Source organism: Megalobrama amblycephala, linkage group LG1, assembly GCF_018812025.1.
Source record: "Megalobrama amblycephala isolate DHTTF-2021 linkage group LG1, ASM1881202v1, whole genome shotgun sequence".
Classification (NCBI taxonomy): Eukaryota; Metazoa; Chordata; class Actinopteri; order Cypriniformes; family Xenocyprididae; genus Megalobrama; species Megalobrama amblycephala.
The window spans coordinates 34800568-34820417 of NC_063044.1; the positions used below are offsets into that span (position 1 = coordinate 34800568).

At 37.9% G+C, this 19850-nt stretch overlaps 1 long non-coding RNA gene and 1 pseudogene across 1 annotated transcript; one reads left to right on the forward strand and one right to left on the reverse strand.

The window, feature by feature from the left end:
• LOC125245529 overlaps positions 1–19850 on the forward strand; it is a 58728-nt pseudogene that overhangs the window by 32708 nt on the left and 6170 nt on the right.
• Positions 12434–14248, reverse strand: LOC125245998. The gene is made up of 3 exons (XR_007179670.1): positions 13544–14248; positions 13144–13311; positions 12434–12926 (listed from the first exon to the last, which is right to left on the reverse strand). It is a non-coding gene; the product is annotated as an uncharacterized LOC125245998 (long non-coding RNA).

A 19850-nucleotide genomic window follows, 5' to 3' on the forward strand; every position in this document is an offset into this window, starting at 1 on the left:
CTACTCCAGACTCAGTCCACTGCTTCCGCAGGTCCCCCAAGGTCTGGAATCGGTCCTTCTCCACAATCTTCCTCAGGGTCCGGTCACCTCTTCTCGTTGTGCAGCGTTTTTTGCCACACTTTTTCCTTCCCACAGACTTCCCACTGAGGTGCCTTGATACAGCACTCTGGGAACAGCCTATTCGTTCAGAAATTTCTTTCTGTGTCTTACCCTCTCGCTTGAGGGTGTCAATGATGGCCTTCTGGACAGCAGTCAGGTCGGCAGTCTTACCCATGATTGCGGTTTTGAGTAATGAACCAGGCTGGGAGTTTTTAAAAGCCTCAGGAATCTTTTGCAGGTGTTTAGAGTTAATTAGTTGATTCAGATGATTAGGTTAATAGCTCGTTTAGAGAACCTTTTCATGATATGCTAATTTTTTGAGACAGGAATTTTGGGTTTTCATGAGCTGTATGCCAAAATCATCAGTATTAAAACAATAAAAGACCTGAAATATTTCAGTTGGTGTGCAATGAATCTAAAATATATGAAAGTTTAATTTTTATCATTACATTATGGAAAATAATGAACTTTTATCACAATATGCTAATTTTTTGAGAAGGACCTGTATATCCCTTATGGTGCTGTTTTCTGTTCCCATATCTGCTCTCAAGATTCGAGGACAGCCACCAAGACTTCTTACTGTCTCGAGGAAATAACCCCCTATGACTTTAGGATCACTGCTTGTGCAGTATGCATTCAACCATAGTATTCTCCTTGAGAATCCATTTATTGCCCCATTGATACAAATGACAAATGGCTTCAATTTATCATAAGTCAATTTATCATGAGTCAACATGCCATATAAAGTTGGGGCCTTTTGAAAAGTAAGCTCTTCTGTGCAGTCTTCTTTTTCTTCGCATTTCAGTGCCCAGTGGGTCAAGAGTGGACAGAATGAGGTGGACGTCTTCTTTGTGCACATGAAGTCCTCTTTCCTTGCATTTACTGTACATCCATCTATATCCATGCAATGCTCCTGAGCCTTGGAGCTCTTCCCTAACAAACTGAATAACATCAATTAAGTTGTCAAATAGTTTTCTGCGAATTAGTCCATTTCTACATAAGATTTCTTTTAAGTGTCTTAATGCTGATAATAATCCCATGTTTAACACTTAAAATATGAAGAATTTCTTCATACTTTAGACCTAGGTCAAAGTAATGTTGAATTAGTCCAAATCTGTCCATCCTACAGGGTAAGGAATAAATGTGACCTCGAGGTGGATGGAAGTCTAAGGGCAGACACAGAGAGAGAGAGTTATTATTTTTATCTTTTAAAGTCCATTTTGGGCAAAAAGCATAGTATAATAAAATCACCAAAACAGGTCTTCATGTTAAGAATGAATAGTACACAAACATTTCTAAAACTGTAAACACTTTTTTTTAAATAAAGCATTCATTATTTTATGATAAACATACTGTCTTAAGTGCACTCATTTATAGCCATATATTAAAAATAATTGATAAATAAATAAATTAAAAAAAATACAATAAATAATAATAATTGTTGTTATTATTATTATTATAATTATTATTTGCCTATTATTGCATTTAGGCTACTTGCATTTAGAAGAAGAAAAGAGGAACAAAGAAATTAAAAGTCAGTCATAATACACAATGCCAGGTTTATTTGGGCAATAATAATAAAGTGCTAAGATTATTACAATTAAACAAGATTTTGACGCACATAATTCTTATTAAATCGTTGTATCCCGCTACCCGTTGATAGGGAATCACTGCAGTTAATATAATTTGATGAATAATACAAAACAATAAGATTCGTTAACACATACCTGGGAGTTTGCTGTTCTTCTTCTAAAATAAATCCGTGAGTACGGTTTTTACAAACCGATTATGAATTTGTGGGAACGGATTTAAAAACCGAGGATACGGTTTGCAAAATCTGAGCGCACGGATTGGGAATTCGTGGGTACGGTTTATTAATCCATGGGCATGATTTGTTAAACCGAGGGAACAGTTTAAGAATTCGTAAGTACGGTTTATAAACTGAGGGAACGGATTGCAAAAGCGTCAGCACGGATTGTTTTTTTTTCTCCTATGGGTGACGTGCCGGGCTCCGTAGTTTTTTAAACAAAAACGAAAAAACAAATTATACGAAGGTACACGGGCCGTAGATAAATACCCTAGCAATGACCCTGCTTTCATATTATCTCACTCTTACTTTAGAAGTTGTGTTGACTATACTGAAGAACTGTTTTTTTGTTTGTTTGTTTGTTTGTTTTTTTGGTCACGTTCGACGTACGTCAGTAATGACAGACGAATTGGGATATCGCCAGAGAGCCCCTATCAGCTTCGAGAGAACTAAAACAAGCCAATGAACATTGGCGTGCGATATTTGCATAATGCGCACTGCCCACATCTGGGGGACATAAATTTGGCAGCAGATGCAATCGCACTCTGTCTTTCGCTTCGGAGCCAACACTTTGGTGTCCTACAGCCTGACTGAACTTCAAACAAGTCTGAAGAACGAAAGAAACAGCCTTACCGTGTTGGAGTTACGACTCTGCAGCGAGTCCGCGAGCTTCAGGAGCCAGGCAGAAACTACTGCTGTGAAACAGCGTTCCGCTGTAAATCCATAAAGTTGGTGTGCGATTTGGGCTGGTCTCCTGTGTGTGTGTGTGTGTGTGTGTGTGTGTGTGTGTGTGTACACACACTCTCGTGAACACTCCCTGTGTGTCTCGACACAGAAAGAGCTGTATTTCCCCTTCTAAAATCAGATTTCACAGACAGACACTGCGTCTTTTTCAAGACGTCATTCAGTGTTGAATGCGTTTCTGGAGGCGGTCGTTTCCTATCCTCGCTGACGGCCACAATCACTTTCTCTCATGTCTGCTTAGCGTGCTGAGACTGTGTTTGTGAGTGGTTCATGTTCTCGTGAAAAATGAGAGCATGCCCACATCGGCGCATTGTTTGTCTCACCTTTCTCGTAAGGGCTTGAGCGCTCAGCACGCCTTGTGCTGTCAAGCTGCCGGTTGACAGCGCGCATTGCTATGGCAACCCTGCACGTTGTCTGGCGCTCTAGATGCAAAAACGGTCGAGACTCGAGTGCCTTTTAATGAGGTGGAGTCCCCTCACTTATTCCCTTGATCTAGTTCAGTGGTTCTCAAACTTTTTTCCCAGTGGGCCGCACAATGGTCCAAGTGCAAGTCTCACGGTCCGCATATAATTTACATATGATGTCACCAATGCAAACTAATCAGATTTAATGTTATGGTATTAGCAGATAATACATTTATATTTTTTTAAATAGGCTAATTCACTTTAATTTAAATTTTAAAACAAAAATAAATTGTATGCTAATTATTATTATTATTATTGTGGTCGGCATATCGCGGGCTGCATTTACATTTGTGCCGGCCGCAGGTTGAGAACCACTGCTCCACACCCATTCAAACACTTACTGCGCGTGAAGTGTCGCGTCTCCCATGACTCGTTGTCATTGCAACTGAATCACGGAGGAAAACTTTAAATATCTCGCCTTCCCTTTAATTTCGGACCATCTCCAAAAAGACATAAAACACTAAACAAATGATTTTGACATGCGTTTATCAAAGTAGGAAATCCAGATTTTTAATCCCTTACACACAATTACTGCTGTTGAAATACGAAATGGAGGCGGGTCCGGATTGAATTCCCTCCGGGTCCGGATCCGGACCGGAGTCCGGACTTTGAGAAGTGCTGATCTAGTTATTTTTTTGAATCAGAAAAATACTACTTTGGTTAATAAGCTTGGGTGACCAGAGGATCACAGTGGGGCAATACCCGCCGAGCCGTTCTCCGTGGGCCCCCCACTCCTCTACTGCATCGCAAACATGTTGTGACTGTGTTCGTGGGTGGTTCATGTTTAGCACAACATGTGCGCCGTGTGTCATCCAGTTGGGCGGCCACGTTCACTGTTCAACATGGCTGGTAGCTTCTGCTTGGATTGCTGGTCCTTCTCATGGGGGACCTAGTGTCTTAGTCAGAGTTTCAGCAGAGGATCAGATGTCGACTGCTACATTTGAGAGAGTGTTGTTGGGCTCTGAAAATGAAGATGAAGCTGAGCGTCCCACGGTTGTGGTGTGCTCGTGCTGAATCAGATTCAGACTTGACAACAATGCTTTCCCGGGCCTCTGGGGGCGTTGTGCGACGCGTACCTGCCTTGCCCCGCACCCTGTCTTAGCCCAGAAGTGCATGGAAAAACTTGTCCGTTTGTGGCCTTTTTTGGCGTCAAATATGGAACGCCAAGGGGGCCATAATCTGCATTGCAAGTTTTTTCTCTCTCACTACCCTCTAGGGTGGGGTGGCAGTGCTACGGGCACAACATCTCTGCCCTGCATGAGTCTTGGCCCCGGCAAGTCCGTGTTAGGCCAAAGTACTCATTGCATTGGGTAGTTCTGAGTCGGGGTTGAGCTACGCATGATGCAAGTCATAGCGCAGGCCCCTGGCCAGACGATGTCCACCTTGGTGGTCCAGAAACACCCCTGGCTAGCCTTGTTGGGATGTGTCGCCGTTTAAGTACGCTTTCTCGATGCACTCATCTCACAAGCTGGCCTAAAACCCAGCCCGCAGTCAACCCAGTTGGCTAGCGGGTAGCGGTCCTGGAGGTAAGGCGACCTGGAGCTGAGGTAAACAGTTCTTCGGGAGACGATGCTCGCATCGCTCCCTCCCCGGAGGAGGGCCGGGTGGAGAATTTGGTCTGTTCCGCCGCTGGCTCTCCGGAGTCCAGCGGTACCCACTAAGAGCTGTTTTCTGATCTTCCAGGTCCCAAGTGGGTGTGGCTGGCAGTGTGCAGGGCTCCGCCTTGCCACTCCCAGTCCCCTCTCACTTCGCCAGCAGGTGTCAGTGTATTGGTGCAGGCCGTGCCCTGTGTGCCGTCTCCCATACGTACTGCTACCTCGCAGAGTCTGATCACACTCTGGACCGCTACCATGCCGTCCGAGTCGGGTCCCCGTACTCTGGTTCGCTGCCCCACCCCCGGTACGTCTGTGGTGCGTTTGGCTCTGCTGGTGTCTGGAAGCCTGGGTAGTGCTCTCCAGCCCGTTCCGCTGGTTCATTCGCACTATCAGACTCGGCTATGCGATTCAGTTCGTCCGGTGTCCTCCGGGTTTCAGGGGTGTCCACTACACTCAGGTGTCGTTGTTCCCCTCAGGGAACAGGGCGTTCGCAACTACCTTGACGACTGGTTGATCCTGGCCAGCTCGCAAGAGCAGTTGTGCGAACACAGGGACGTGGTTTAGCTCACCTCAGCCGGTTGGGTCTTCGGGTCAACTGGGATAAGAGCAAACTCACCCCCGGGCTGAGGATCTCTTATCTCGGTCTCGAGCTAGACTCGGTCGCCCGGACTACGCCCCTCGCCGAGGAGCACGTCCAGTCGGTGTTAAACGGCCTGAGTACGCTTCTGCAGCCGCGGTCACGCTGCTCGGATTGCTCCATATGTTGCCGCTTCAACACTGGCTCCGCAGCCGGGTCTCGAGATGGGCGTGGCAGTGCGGTACACTCCGTGTCCTCGTGACACCGAGCTGCAGTCGCACCCTCATCCGGTGGTCAGACCCCTTGTTTCTGGGGGCGGGATTGCCCTAGTGAAAAAAAAATATACTAAGTATACTTGCAGCAAGACTAATTATTAGTATATTTCAAGTGTGTTAATGATTAGTTCATTTAAAGTGTGCTATTTTGAAACAACTAATTTTGTACTAAGTATATTTAAGTTGAAATTAAGTAGTATTAAAATACAACTTTAAGTTTATTTAGTATACTTATGTGTGCTAAATTGGAACAACTTCAAGTATACTTAGTACACTTTAAGTATATGTCTGTGTAGGGACTAATTACATGCTTGATTAGTGATATTAAAGTGTACTTAATTTGTGTTATAAGTATACTTTATTTGTGTAAAAAGTATATTTTTTGTTATAATATATGTTGTATTATAAGTATACTTTATTTCTGTTATAAGTATACTTTTATTTGTGTTAAGTATACTTTATTTCTGTTATGAGTACACTTTGTGTTATAAGTACACTTTATTTGTGATTTAAGTACATTACAAAATAATTACGAGTGTCTTTAGAAAACACAAGCAATATACACTGAATATATTATAGTATATACTGTATGCTCAGTACCTTTGGCTTATTCCAAATATTAAACATTACACACTTTGCAGTCAATAACAATACACTTTGTTATTACTTATACTTTGTATAATATAATCAACATTTGAAGCGGATCAAAACCTTTAATCAAAGTTGTCCTAACTTTTTTGATCCACTTTAAATGTTGACTACTGTACTTTGAATTACATAATCTCACACAATACAGTTGTGCTACTATTTAAATAGTTTAACACATTTTCCCAAAGTTGAATGCATTTGTTTTCAAGGCCATTAAAATAAATAAAATGTAACAACATCACTAATGAAGAGAAATATTTCATTGACAAATCCAATAGTTTTTATTTAAACTTAGATTCAGCAAAACACACCATGTTTTTCATTAAAGAAAAAAAAAATATTGGACCATGGTGACCCTCTATACACAAAAATTACACATTATATTCCATGTTCTGATGAGCCTCTCATGATTGTGTCTGATGGCACAATGATGACCGCAGAAACTCGTGAAGAACAGCATCTGTTAACAGAATGTACCAAAGATATAAGACAGCATGTTCACGTTTACAATAGTCTGTCTGAATCCTACATTGAACCAATACTATTTTTGAACAGTAAATGAGGATTAGCAGCAGGGAACTGTATCAGAATGGCATGTCGATATTGTTTTCGGTACATAGTCAAGCATACAACACTTTATGAATTAATATCGTACAGAATACGGGCCGATTTGACAATCATATGAATGTTTTGGTGCTGCATACAAACATGTGCCATAATCTACCACACAAAAACTCAAAAGGGAGATATCAAGCCGAAATCTCACTCTCCGTTTGTTAAAGAAAATAAAATAAAGTTTGTTAACTGGTAGACTACAACTCACCTCCCAGTAGCAGCACTTTTCTTCCGGTTCTTTCAGGATCGCGTAGGCCATTAGATTAGCCGGTTGTCGTCGCCATCACGGTCAGGCTGCAATGTCACTTGATTAAACTGGTCAGAATCCCCAAGATTGAGCGATGTATTGTGCTTTCAGTGTTTTATTAAATAAATTATACATTGCGACATTATACTTCACCTGAGTGTCTGAGCGAGGGGATTCAGACGGGACCGTGACGTCAGCAGCTCTGATTGGCTGAAGGCAGTGAGCAACAAAATCTGATTGGTCACAGACCAAGTTGAAGAGACATTTGAATTCCGATAAGTTTAACCACTCGACATATTTTTTCGCATTACTTGTGCTGCTGGTGTGTTGTTTAATATAGATTTGTGTGTACGATTGTAAAAATGATTCTGCCAGTGTAAACTTAATAAACATTTACACATATTTGGAACACTGCATATACTAAATGGGCTTGTAATGCATTCATACTGAAATAAATAGCACAAGTAATATAATGAATTCCAAGGATGAAGAAGTAAACTTAAAAAATATACTCAAATTTAACATTAGATACACTACAACTTCAGGATATTAAATAATGTATTTTTTAAATATACTTTCAGTGCATTGTTACAATGATCATTTTCAGCACACTGTTAAAATATACCTCAAATATATTTTTATAAAGTGCAAATAAATACACTTTTAAAAAATAAACTGAACTTACACTTCAAGTATGTTTTTCTAAAATATATTTTTTAGAAAATATACTAAAGTACAACTATTTTAAAGTGTGTTAAAAGTTGCATTGTGAAAATATGATACTAATATACTTTTTATATATTTAATGATAGTACATTTTTTGTTAGTATATTTGCAGTGTACTATAGAAAAAGGGAATATATTTAAAATACAATAAAGTATACTTTTTTTTCACTAGGGGGGAGGAGGGGAAAATCCAACAATAGCTGCCAAAGAGCAACGTGACCATCTTAAAGAATACTTTGTCTCCCCAGCTGGCTGTGTACCATGCCAAGATCAGTATGTGTAAATAAAAAAAAAATAATAATAAAAAAAACTTAATTGTCTATGTTTTCTGTATTGTTATTTTTTGTTATTAGCAGTATGTTCTATAAAACAAACATTTTACAAAACATTAACACGTCAAACATTTTGAACAAGTGAAACACAGGGTTTCTGCAGGCTTTCATCAAATCTATTTCAATGCTTTTTAATGCCAATTTTTTTTTTTTTTTTTATGCCATATGTGAGGTACCAGTCCAATAGGCAAAAACAAATTAGAGAGGGCAGGAATAAGAGAGTAGAGGATCGCCTATCCAGGTAATAGTCAAGAAATGGAAAAAATATATACTACACTGTGACACTTAAAAAAATTCAACATATACATTCAAAATGTAAACATTAGTGCTATCAAATTGATTTATGGTGATTAAATCATGTGCTAATGAACAAATGGTTCAAATAATCTTCACAGTGCCACATCACACTGTGCACACTTCCAAATAGTGCGCTTCTTTCAGAGCACACAGGCCGGGCGCCCCTTCGTTGCTGTGTCTGCTGACCTCAGTCTCTCAAATGAGGAACTTCCCTCCTCCTCACCATCATCATCATCATCCTCATCCACACAGGCCAGTGACTCAGGTAAGCACTGTGGCGCTCTAGGAGGCACATCACTGCAGACAACTCCTCCATGAACTGGCACAGTGTCTGATGTCTGACACATCTCTTTGTGCAAAATGTAGCTGTTGGTTGCAGCAATGTCAATGAAGTGGTACAGAAGTCTCCTGTACCATCTGTTGACCTTTTGTGCACAGAGTAGTACTGGAGAAGCTGGTTAGAAAGATCAACCCGCCCATGTATTTGTTGTAGTCAACCACACAGCGAAGTGCTGTGATGTTTTTTCACCTCTCCTTTTCCTTGCTGTGCATGTTTCTGGTGACAGTGTCTCCATCAAAAGCTTGGTGTATGGTGGAGCACATTGACACTTCTCTCGTGTCCATCCATTTCAGGAACAACAGTTCTTGATGTCTGATCATTGTTCTTTGTTTTTGGTTCATTCTTGCGTGAATCACGGAATGTACCACATGCCACAAATCCACTGGCATACAAGTACATTGTACATTGAATTTACCTCGGCATAGTTAAATAACAAGAGTTCAGTACATGGAAATTACATACAGTGAGTCTCAAACTCCATTGTTTCCTCCTTCTTATATAAATCTAATTTGTTTAAAAGACCTCCAAAGAACAGGCGAATCTCAACATAACACTGACTGTTACGTAACAGTCGGGGTGTACGCCCCCAATATTTGCATATGCCAGCCCATGTTCCCAACATTATGAAAGGCATTAGACAAGGGCAGAACGTCTGGATGTGCACAGCTGAATCATCAGACTAGGTAAGCAAGCAAGAACAACAGCGAAAAATGGCAGATGGAGCAATAATAACTGACATGATCCATGATAACATTATATTTTTAGTGATATTTGTAAATTGTCTTTCTAAATGTTTCGTTAGCATGTTGCTAATGTACTGTTAAATGTGGTTAAAGTTACCATCGTTTCTTACTGTATTCACGGAGACGAGAGCCGTCGCTATTTTCATTTTTAAACACTTGCAGTCTGTATAATTCATAAACACAACTTCATTCTTTATAAATCTCTCCAACAGCGTGTAATGTTAGCTTTAGCCACGTAGCCACAAACTCATTCAGAATCAAAGTAAACAATATAACAGTATACAATACTCACATAATCCGACGCATGCATGCCGAACACTTTGTAAAGATCCATTTTGAGGGTTATATTAGCTGTGTAAACTTTGTTAAGGCACTGTTTAAGGCAAGCGCAAGCTCTGTGGGCGGAGAGCACGGGATTTAAAGGGGCCGCAGCATAAATCGGCGCATTTATAATGATGCCCCAAAATAGGCAGTTAAAAAAAATTAATTTAAAAAAATCTATGGGGTATTTTGAGCTGAAACTTCACAGACACATTCAGGGGACACCTTAGACGTATATTACATCTTTTAAAAACATGTTCTAGGGGACCTTCAAAAAGCTTTGGACTTGTATAGAAATTATCAACGTATAAGTGATAACCTCTGCTCAGGAATGATGGATACATGAGGCTGCTGACGACATCATGTGACAGACCCTCTGTCTTAGAAATATCACTGTCTTACTACATTAGATCGGTATGTTGTGTGTTTTTGTACATGAGGATTACACAACATCATCATCATTCACATTAAGGGGCCTTGGTAATCAGCCATTAAACAGCAGTTAACCCAGATCTGGTTCATTCTCCCTGTGAGGGTGAGAGGAATGGTAGTCCCAGATGTGATTTTCTTTAATTCATCGAATGGCTCTTTCCTCCACAATGCGGAGGCAGGCTATTGCTTGTGTGCGTTTCATCTCCTCTTTTGTGAATTGGGCTGCTATTTAAATGGAGAAATGACAAGTCTGGCTCCTACAGTCTTTCTATGGTAAAGCCTTTATCTGCCATGCATCAGGCTCCAGCAGGTCCAAAAGTCCCGACTGCTTTATAATCTCTCTGTCAGAGATGGATCCAGTGACCAGCTGAGAAACAAAGGTTACGACTCCACATCAATCCTTTAAAGGTGGGGTAATTTTTGTAATGTGAAAACATCTCTGACTGTAGTGTCAGTGTGTGGGGTTTTCACACCGGACCTCAGTACAGTCTAAAATTACACGGACATCAGGGCAGTACTTGTGGAGTTTTGCTGGCATGGTTGCCCTGATGTGCTATTTTGTTGTCCACACAGGCAAGGATCCCAAAATAAGGTAAAGAAAATTTGCCCATGTTATGATGACTCTGTTTACAGTAGATGTACTTACATTGAAGATGTCTGCCAGGATCTTCTCTCGTAGGCCTGCAGACACTCGACATCAGTAAAGGAAAAAACTCATCAATAAGCTGAAGCTTCCCGTTATAGCCGGCTCCTAGAACTGCCTCCACAGTCCACACCCTGTCTCTCTGCCTTTGACCAGTAAACAAGGTTTGATGTGGATGGTTCAACAGATTCCCAGAAGATCCGGAAAACCCTCTCGGAAGAAAAGCGTGTAAAATCTGATATCGTCATCCGAGAGACAAAATCGATTTATGTGTATGTGCGTGACAGAGAGAGCTTGGACCTTAGCCTCTAACTCTTAAAGGTGCCCTAGAATTAAAAATTGAATTTATATTGGCATAGTTAAATAACAAGAGTTCAGTACATGGAAAAGACATACAGTGAGTCTCAAACTCCATTGTTTCCTCCTTCTTATATAAATCTCATTTGTTTAAAAGACCTCCGAAGAACAGGCGAATCTCAACATAACACCGACTGTTACGCAACAGTCGGGATCATTAATATGTACGCCCCCAATATTTGCATATGCCAGCTCATGTTCAATGCATTACACAAGGGCAGGATGTCTGGATGTGCACAGCTGAATCATCAGACTAGGTAAGCAAGCAAGAACAAGAGCGAAAAATGGCAGATGGAGCAATAATAACTGACATGATCCATGATAACATGATATTTTTAGTGATATTTGTAAACTGTCTTTCTAAATGTTTCGTTAGCATGTTGCTAATGTACTGTTAAATGTGGTTAAAGTTACCATCGTTTCTTACTGTATTCACGGAGACAAGAGCCGTTGCTATTTTCATTTTTAAACACTTGCAGTCTGTATAATGCATAATCACAACTTCATTCTTTATAAATCTCTCCAACAGTGTAGCATTAGCCGTTAGCCACGGAGCACAGCCTCAACTCCCAGATAGCAGACCAACATTGATTCAACGTTGAATCAATGTTAATGCCTTAACCAAAATAACGTTGAATCAATGTTGATCAACGTTGAATTTTAAGTTGATTTTTCATCAGGTTTGCACCCTGAAATAATGTTATTTCAATGATGAAAAATAGATCAACATGGTTGTAATATCAATGTTTTTTCAACCTTAATTAAATCACCTATTTAACATTGAATTAACGTGGAAACAATATCAAATCAATCTTGCTTTATGTACAGCAAGATTCTAATTTCAATCAGAGACAATGTAAGGGCAGCAGATAATATGGTTTTAATGAAAAATTCACAACAAATGTATTCATTTATAACCACACACTGTCTGAACAGGAATTAACATCACATTCAGGAAAAATAAGTGGCTGTAAAAATGGCATTTCATGCTGACTAAAACAAATAGACCTGGTTTCACAGACAAAGCTTAGGCTAAGCAAAGACCAGACCTTAGTTCAATTATTTAAGTAGATTTTAGAGACATGCGTTAGAAAATTGTTTATCTTGAGACAAAACAATGGCAGTGACATATTTTAAGATATGTTTTCAGTTAAAACTGCTCAGACATACATTTTAGTCTGGGATCAGATTTAAGCCTTGTCTGTGAAAGGGGTTAAGTAGTATAAAAAAAAACATTATTGGCATTCATCTTGAGACAAAACAATAGCACAGACAAATTGTAAGATGTCAGTGCAACTTACTTTCAGTTAAAATAGCTCAAACATGCATTTTAGTCATTGGAAAGAAACTGTGGAAAACTGTGACAACAAATGCAATCTGCATCTGTAAATTTTAAGTATACAAATGGAAACTCACCAACAAAGACAAACACAGTACTACAGACTGAAACACTACCACAGTTCACTGTTCAGGACTTGAAGCTTTAAGGATTGAAGATCTTCTGATGCAAAAAGTATGTCCTTATTCATTAAATTGATACTCAGACGAACATCACGAGCAATGCCCGAAAGCTGATCAGGAGCATAAACAGAGCCAGTTTTGCAGAAACAGCAAATACAAACTTCTAGGCCTCCTTTTTTCAGCCCTCACTTGATGTAAGGCATCTAAAGAAAACAAAAACCAACAGGAAATTAGAACTACACAATGTAGTGTATGACTGACAGAAGGTGGGTCATATATATTTGGAAATGTGACTGTTACAATCTGCTACAAAATTAAGTGAAACTTGAAATATGATAAAAAAAAGGTTTAAGTTAAAACACGCTGAATTCAAATTTATGACTATTTAATAAAGACCATTATAGGTTGGTCATATCATACCCAGAAGCAGGGCACAAGCTCATGTGAGTTGATTCAAAACTTTATCTCCCTCGATCACAATGTCAATGTCAGCAGGTGGTTCATGAAGTTCTCCAGCTCCTTCTGAAGAATGAACACCACCATGAAGAGCTGCTCAAGGTCACCCTCACAATCATCTGTCTGGTTGTCCTAAAGTTGTGCACATAAAACAAATCAGTTTAATCGCCATTTGCTAGAATGACTACAAAATAAACAAATGTATACTTTTTCTGAAAAAAACACATGGGAACACAGGCAAAACAAAACACAAAATTCACATGCATTTGGGATGGCATAAAGGTGAGTTAATGAACATCTGGTTTGGACATTAGTAATTCATTATCTATTAACAACTATATCACTTTTTATAGAAATTACTTACCATGTATTGTAAAGTGTCCTCAGTCATCAAACATCATTGAAAAGCTTCAGGTCCTAAGAGGAGAAACATTTTTACAGCATTATTAGTGGTCAATAGTTGTTTGCCAGGTCAATTAATTAGTTGTGCAAATACTGTAATTATAATAGACTATTTCTACTAATACTAAAAAAAAAAAAAAAAAAAAAAAACATGATACTAAAAAATTAAATTCTTTTTTTGTTTTGTTTGTGGGACTAGAGGGAAGGGTCATGGGGAGCATGAATGCTAATGTGAATAAAGTGTTGAATGAGGGGACAGATGGATTGACATAAAAGTTCCATCTAAGACATCTAAGTTCCACCAGTGATGAAGCTGACCAAAAATCAACGTTGATTCAATGTTGTCTTTTTCAACACTGAAAAGCATTGAAAGCTCAACATTGATTCAATGTTATTTAGCATTGAATTTTCAATCTCAACCAAAATGATGATTCTGATAGAATTTCAACATTGAATCAATGGGCTTCATTCAGAATCAAATGTAAACATCCAAATAAATACAATACTCACATAATCCGATGCATGCATGCAGTATGCATGACGAACACTTTATAAAGATCCATTTTGAGGGTTATATTAGCTGTGTAAACTTTGTTTATGCACTGTTTAAGGCAAGCGCGAGCGCCGTGGGCGGGAGCGTGAGTATTTAAAGGGGCCGCAACCCTGAATCGGTGCATTTCTAATTATGCCCCAAAATAGGCAGTTAAAAAATTAATTAAAAAAAATCTATGGGGTATTTTGAGCTGAAACTTCACAGACACATTCAGGGGACACCTTAGATTTATATTACATCTTGTAAAAAAAAAACGTTCGATGGCACCTTTAAGATTTAAGTAAGTTTGCTGAATATTCTGAGGAGAACGTTGGGTCACTATTTCTGTGATAAACTACATGCGCAACAAAAGGTTATCTTAAATGTTTTAGTTCATTTAGGATTTTCCTCAAATATCGAAAAATGGTTAAAGAAAAGATGGATAGTAAAACTGTGAACTCATTCTCAACACATAACTGTATTTGATGCCAAAATTTTATTACTCAGTATATATTTTTAACAATGCTTAAATTGTTTCATATGCACTGTTAATTATTTCCCTGTTAAATAACAGGAATTTACTGGCAGCAGGGTTACCATTATTTTCCTGTTATTTTAACAGTTAATTCCTGTAAAATTTTTTTTTTTTACAGTGCACTGCCACTCCCCGTAATGTTTTTCAACAGGAATTTACTGTGAATCACTGAAAAAACAGGAAACAACTGGCAGCAGTGTTACCATTATTTTCCTGTTAAATCACCATTTATTTTGTTTCCATTTAATATTGCTAATTATTTTTAGCATAGTAACGTGTACCACTGATTGTTATAGACATATTCTAGCTTGAGTTAATACAAGAATAGGCATAATCCATCAGATAACACTTAAGTGAAAGAAAACTAACAGTTCCGTGTTGAAATTAACTTTTTTTTTATTGTAATACAAACACTGAAAAGCTAAATACTTACAAATGTAGGCACACATGGATCAGACCAATCACAGAAATATATTGTATATCATGTTCATTGCTGACATCTGTGGTTGCTGGATGGAAAATAACAACTGTGTCTGTCTTAAACTAGCAAAGACACTTGCGTTTGGCTTTGCGCTGCGTCGGTGCAAGATAGGGCCCTAAACCTTGTCGTGGAAATTCTCAATACATATCTGACTTCACCACTGACAATTTAAACAACTCCTAGTTGTTAATACAATACTACAGTATTTCGAGGTAATTCCCTGAATTCCTGAATACTTACAATAAAATCCAATACTTCCCTGAAGTATGGTGACGGCGTCCCGTCAAGAAGCTACTATCACTACCTCAGTCACACTTGGCTGTTACTTTTGTTGTCTTTTGAGTGTAGAATCTTTAGTACTTCTATTCCTCACTACCTCAATCACACTTTAGCTGTTACTTTTGTTGTCTTTTGAGCGTAGGATCTTCTATATATCTTAGCTGCGCAGCATATACCTGACACGACTTCCAAGTTGCTCTTTGTAGAAATGAAGTTTTATTTACGGCCGGGAGATCACTGGTCACAACAACCAAGTGAGTCTCAATGAATAGAAAGATACATGCACATTTAAGTCTTACAGTTGAGTAAAAATCAATGTCTTCTTCACTGTGATTTGTTCTGGTGATTGGTTTGTAAAGATCTAAGCTAATCATATGACTGGTCTTTGACCTCAGCATCCTTTGTCTGCATTTTCTGTACATTTCATGTTGACATAAAATATTTCCATCACACTGTCAAGGGAGGGACAGAAATCTCTCACATTTCATTAAAAAATATTTATTTGTGTTCTGAAGATGAACGAAAGTCTCACGGGTTTGGAACGACATGAGGTAGAGTAATTAATGACAGAATTTTAATTTTTGGGTGAACCATCTCATTAAAGTGATAGTTCACCCAAAATGCAACTTCTGTCATCATTTACTCACCCTCAAGTTGTCTCAAACCTGTATGAATTTCTTTGTTCTGCTGGACACAAAGGAAGATATTTTGAAGAATGTTGGTAACCAAACAGTTAATGGACCCCATTGACTTCCATAGTATTTTTTTTCCCTACTATGGAAGTCAGTGGGGTCCATAAACTGTTTGGTTACCAACAAGCAGAACAAAGAAACTCATACAGGTTTGGAACAACTTGAGGGTGAGTAAATGATGACAGAAGTTGCATTTTGGGTGAACTATCACTTTAAGTTCAGTGAAGAGAACTTTTTTGCAAGAACTTTATTTTCTCTAACAATATTGTTATGTTCTTGAATGTTAACAATGCAAATGCATAAAACACAGTTTAGAAATACACAATTAAAAGAAAACACTTCCAATGGTAATAGTGGATTTGGTACCATTTCAACAGTTGGTAATGTTGCATAATTAATTAAAAGACTACAATAAAGGTTTGTTTTTCTCTGAAAATAAAAATTCCAAAAATAAGAGGAAATATTGCATCTTCTGTTTTATTGCATTACACTATTGCAGAATCCAAATAAACATTTTATTTTCAGTCATGTAATTTTTGACAAATATATTATAGACTAGTTACATTTTATAAATGAGTACAGTGTTGTTTCTCAAAATCATTGTGAAATGCAAAGATCTATATATAATGTTGTAAATACAAACAATTAACTTCAGAAATCTATGTTTATATGAGAAGAGCATCCAAAATGAATACTTGGGTCAATACTTGCTCAATCTTAAAAAGAGTGACTGGTATAGGAAGAACTTATGATATGATCTGCATTGGTAGCCAAAAGTCTGAAAAGTTTAGGATTTTTAATGTTTATAAATAGGTCTCTAATGCTCATAAAGGCTGCATTTATTTAATAAATATTAATAATCAGCAAGAACAGTAATATTGTGAAATATTACAATTTAAAATACTGTAGCTGTTTTCTATGTAAATATATTGTCAAATGTATATTTTCCCTGTGAATATACTCAAAGATGAATTTTCAGCATCATTACTCCAGTCTTGTCACATGATCCTTTAGAAATCATTCTCATATGCTGATTTGATGCTCAGAAACATTTGTGATTATTATCATGGAACTAAATTCTTAACTATATTTAAATAGTAACAGTTATACATAACAGTTATTTTAAATTGTAATATTTCACAGTATTACTGTTTTAACATTTTATCAAATAAATGCAGCTTAAGTGACCATAAGAGGCTTATTTAATAACATTAAAAATCTTAAATATTCCAAACATTTGTTCCAGTCTATGTGTGATCTATATACGTTGAGGAATATTTCCAAGGAAGTTAATAATAGCTCCAAAAGATCAGTTCCTAAATCATCAGGTCTTCCACCAAGAGGGTTGACCTGCTGCACAAGTTGTTCCTTGAATGTTGAAGTGGTTGGCAGGAATCTCAGCAGATTCTGGCCAGTTGAAAATTGTTTGAAAATTTTGGGGGGTAACTTCTTCTGAAGCTGGAGGAATGTTTACATCTGCAACTGGCTCTGCAACTGGCTCTTCATCTGCTCCAAGGATTCCACGTATCCCTGTCAGGTTTCGAGTTAGCTGTGAGAGACATCCTCGAATGAAGAGCTGATGGGGAGACATGTACCGTTCAGTTCTCAGCTTGTGGTGGTTCCATTGATGAATGAACAGTTGGAGATCCCTGTTAATTTGGGGTATATACACATAATGTAATGCCCACAGGTGCATTTCATTGGTACTGTCAATTGTACCTTCACTTTCCAAAAGCATGAATAAGGCATAGTAAGTATTGGAGATGCCCCGCCAAACGTCCCGCCACAATCTCTCGATTCTTTGGTTGTGTGTGCTCCTTCCTCTCAGAGCACTTCCTCTTGTGAATCCCCGGAAGACATTCATAAATAGGCAGACTGCATTATTCTCCCCTCCATTATCGCAGCGGACTCTTGAAGGTAAACCATATTGGCCAATAGCTTCTACAAAAAAAAAGTAGTAAAAAGAAAAAAGAAGTACATCTATTTCAGTAATTCAACTTAAAAGGTGAAATTAATATTAACTAACTGAGATTTTGAATTTGGGGTTTTCATAATAATAATCATCATCATCAAAATTATAACAAATAAAGACTTGAAATCTCACTTTGCATGTAATGAGTCTATATATTAGTTTCACCTTTTAAATTGAATAACTGAAATAAATGAACTTTTGTCCGATATTCAAATGTTTCGAATTTCACCTGTATTTGTATTACCAGATAACATCTTGAGAGTGCCATCAATAATATTGTGCCTGTTACATTTCAATGAAACCTGAGTGAAAGAATGCTAATTAACAAAAAACATTTTTTTTAAATTTGTTTTAGCAGTATGCCACAGTTTTTTACATAAAAGAAATATAATAGAAGGACCATATACCTGATTAACTTATGATTACCATCCAAATGCCATAAGGAATTTGGCCTGGCAACCTGATAGACTCTTCTGTGCAGTCGACGTGTAGTGACTCTCTGGGCTGCTCCCACTGGATTAGTCCTAATTAAACTTTGACAGACTCTGTGCTGCTGCACTACAATATGATGGAATGCACTAAAATGATGATGGAACATTAAAACATAAACATTTGGTTTTCACAAAAGTAATTTGAAACATTAAAAGACACTTGCATTTAATGTGTTTTCGATTTAAAATCGCTTTTGTAAATTTAATTTGATGCAGATACTAACATTTGATATCTGGTCTTTAGCCCTATAAAAACAAACACAGTAACTGTTATTTTTGATTTGGGCAGATCATCTCCTCCAACCAATCTGCAGTTCAGTCAGTGAAGCTCCGCCCACAGCAGTCACATCATCAGTGAAGCTCCTCCCACAGCAGTCACATCATCAGTGAAGCTCCTCCCACAGCAGTTGATCAATAAATGCTGGGATATTCCCATCAGAGGAGCACTGAAGCATCAGGAAGAGCTGAAAACTGCAAAGACTGAGTTTATTAAAGAGGACAGTGAGAACATGAGTGATCCAGAACCCTGCAGAATGAAACACACTGAAGATACTGAAGAATGTGGTATTTTCACCCTTTCAACAAATCATACTCCATTTGGTGTACTGCTAAACTTCAACTCTTTTTTATTCTTCTTACTCACATTACTCAACACAATTTCTCACTAGAGCCCCCTAGTGGTGCAGTTCCAAATTACATGTATTATAGTAAGCAATTACTACGAATTGAATGTCAAGTATTATATACTTCTCAACACAACAAAGAACAAAGAGGTTGGTGTTTATTCTTCATTCATTCATGATGCTGAACAACATTCATGTTCTTGTACATTTAGATAAACTATCAAATACATACTGAACTTTTAACGACAACATTCATGTTAGAAAGATTCAAACACTTCTGCATATTTAGATATGCAATTAAACTATGAAATTATACATAATGTTCTTTTCTAGATCAGTAAAGGGAAGTTTGAGAAAGTTTCATACTGATTGTCAACATCAGATCGAACTAAATATTTATGTATTTTACATTTGTTTTATATCTGGTTCACAATTTCCAGGAGTGTTACCAGAATTTAGGCATTTTCAATATAGTTTATAACATTGTTATTTTTTAGGAATAAACTGTAACACCAAAATGTATTAAGTAAATGATCTTTCCAGAATGGCTGACAGGGTTGTGAGTGTAACTTGAGCAAAATCTCTTCTTACAGTAACTTTGGTAACAGGGTTGATAAATGCAGTCGTTCATTTGTGTAAAAACTGAGACGATGGATTGAGATTA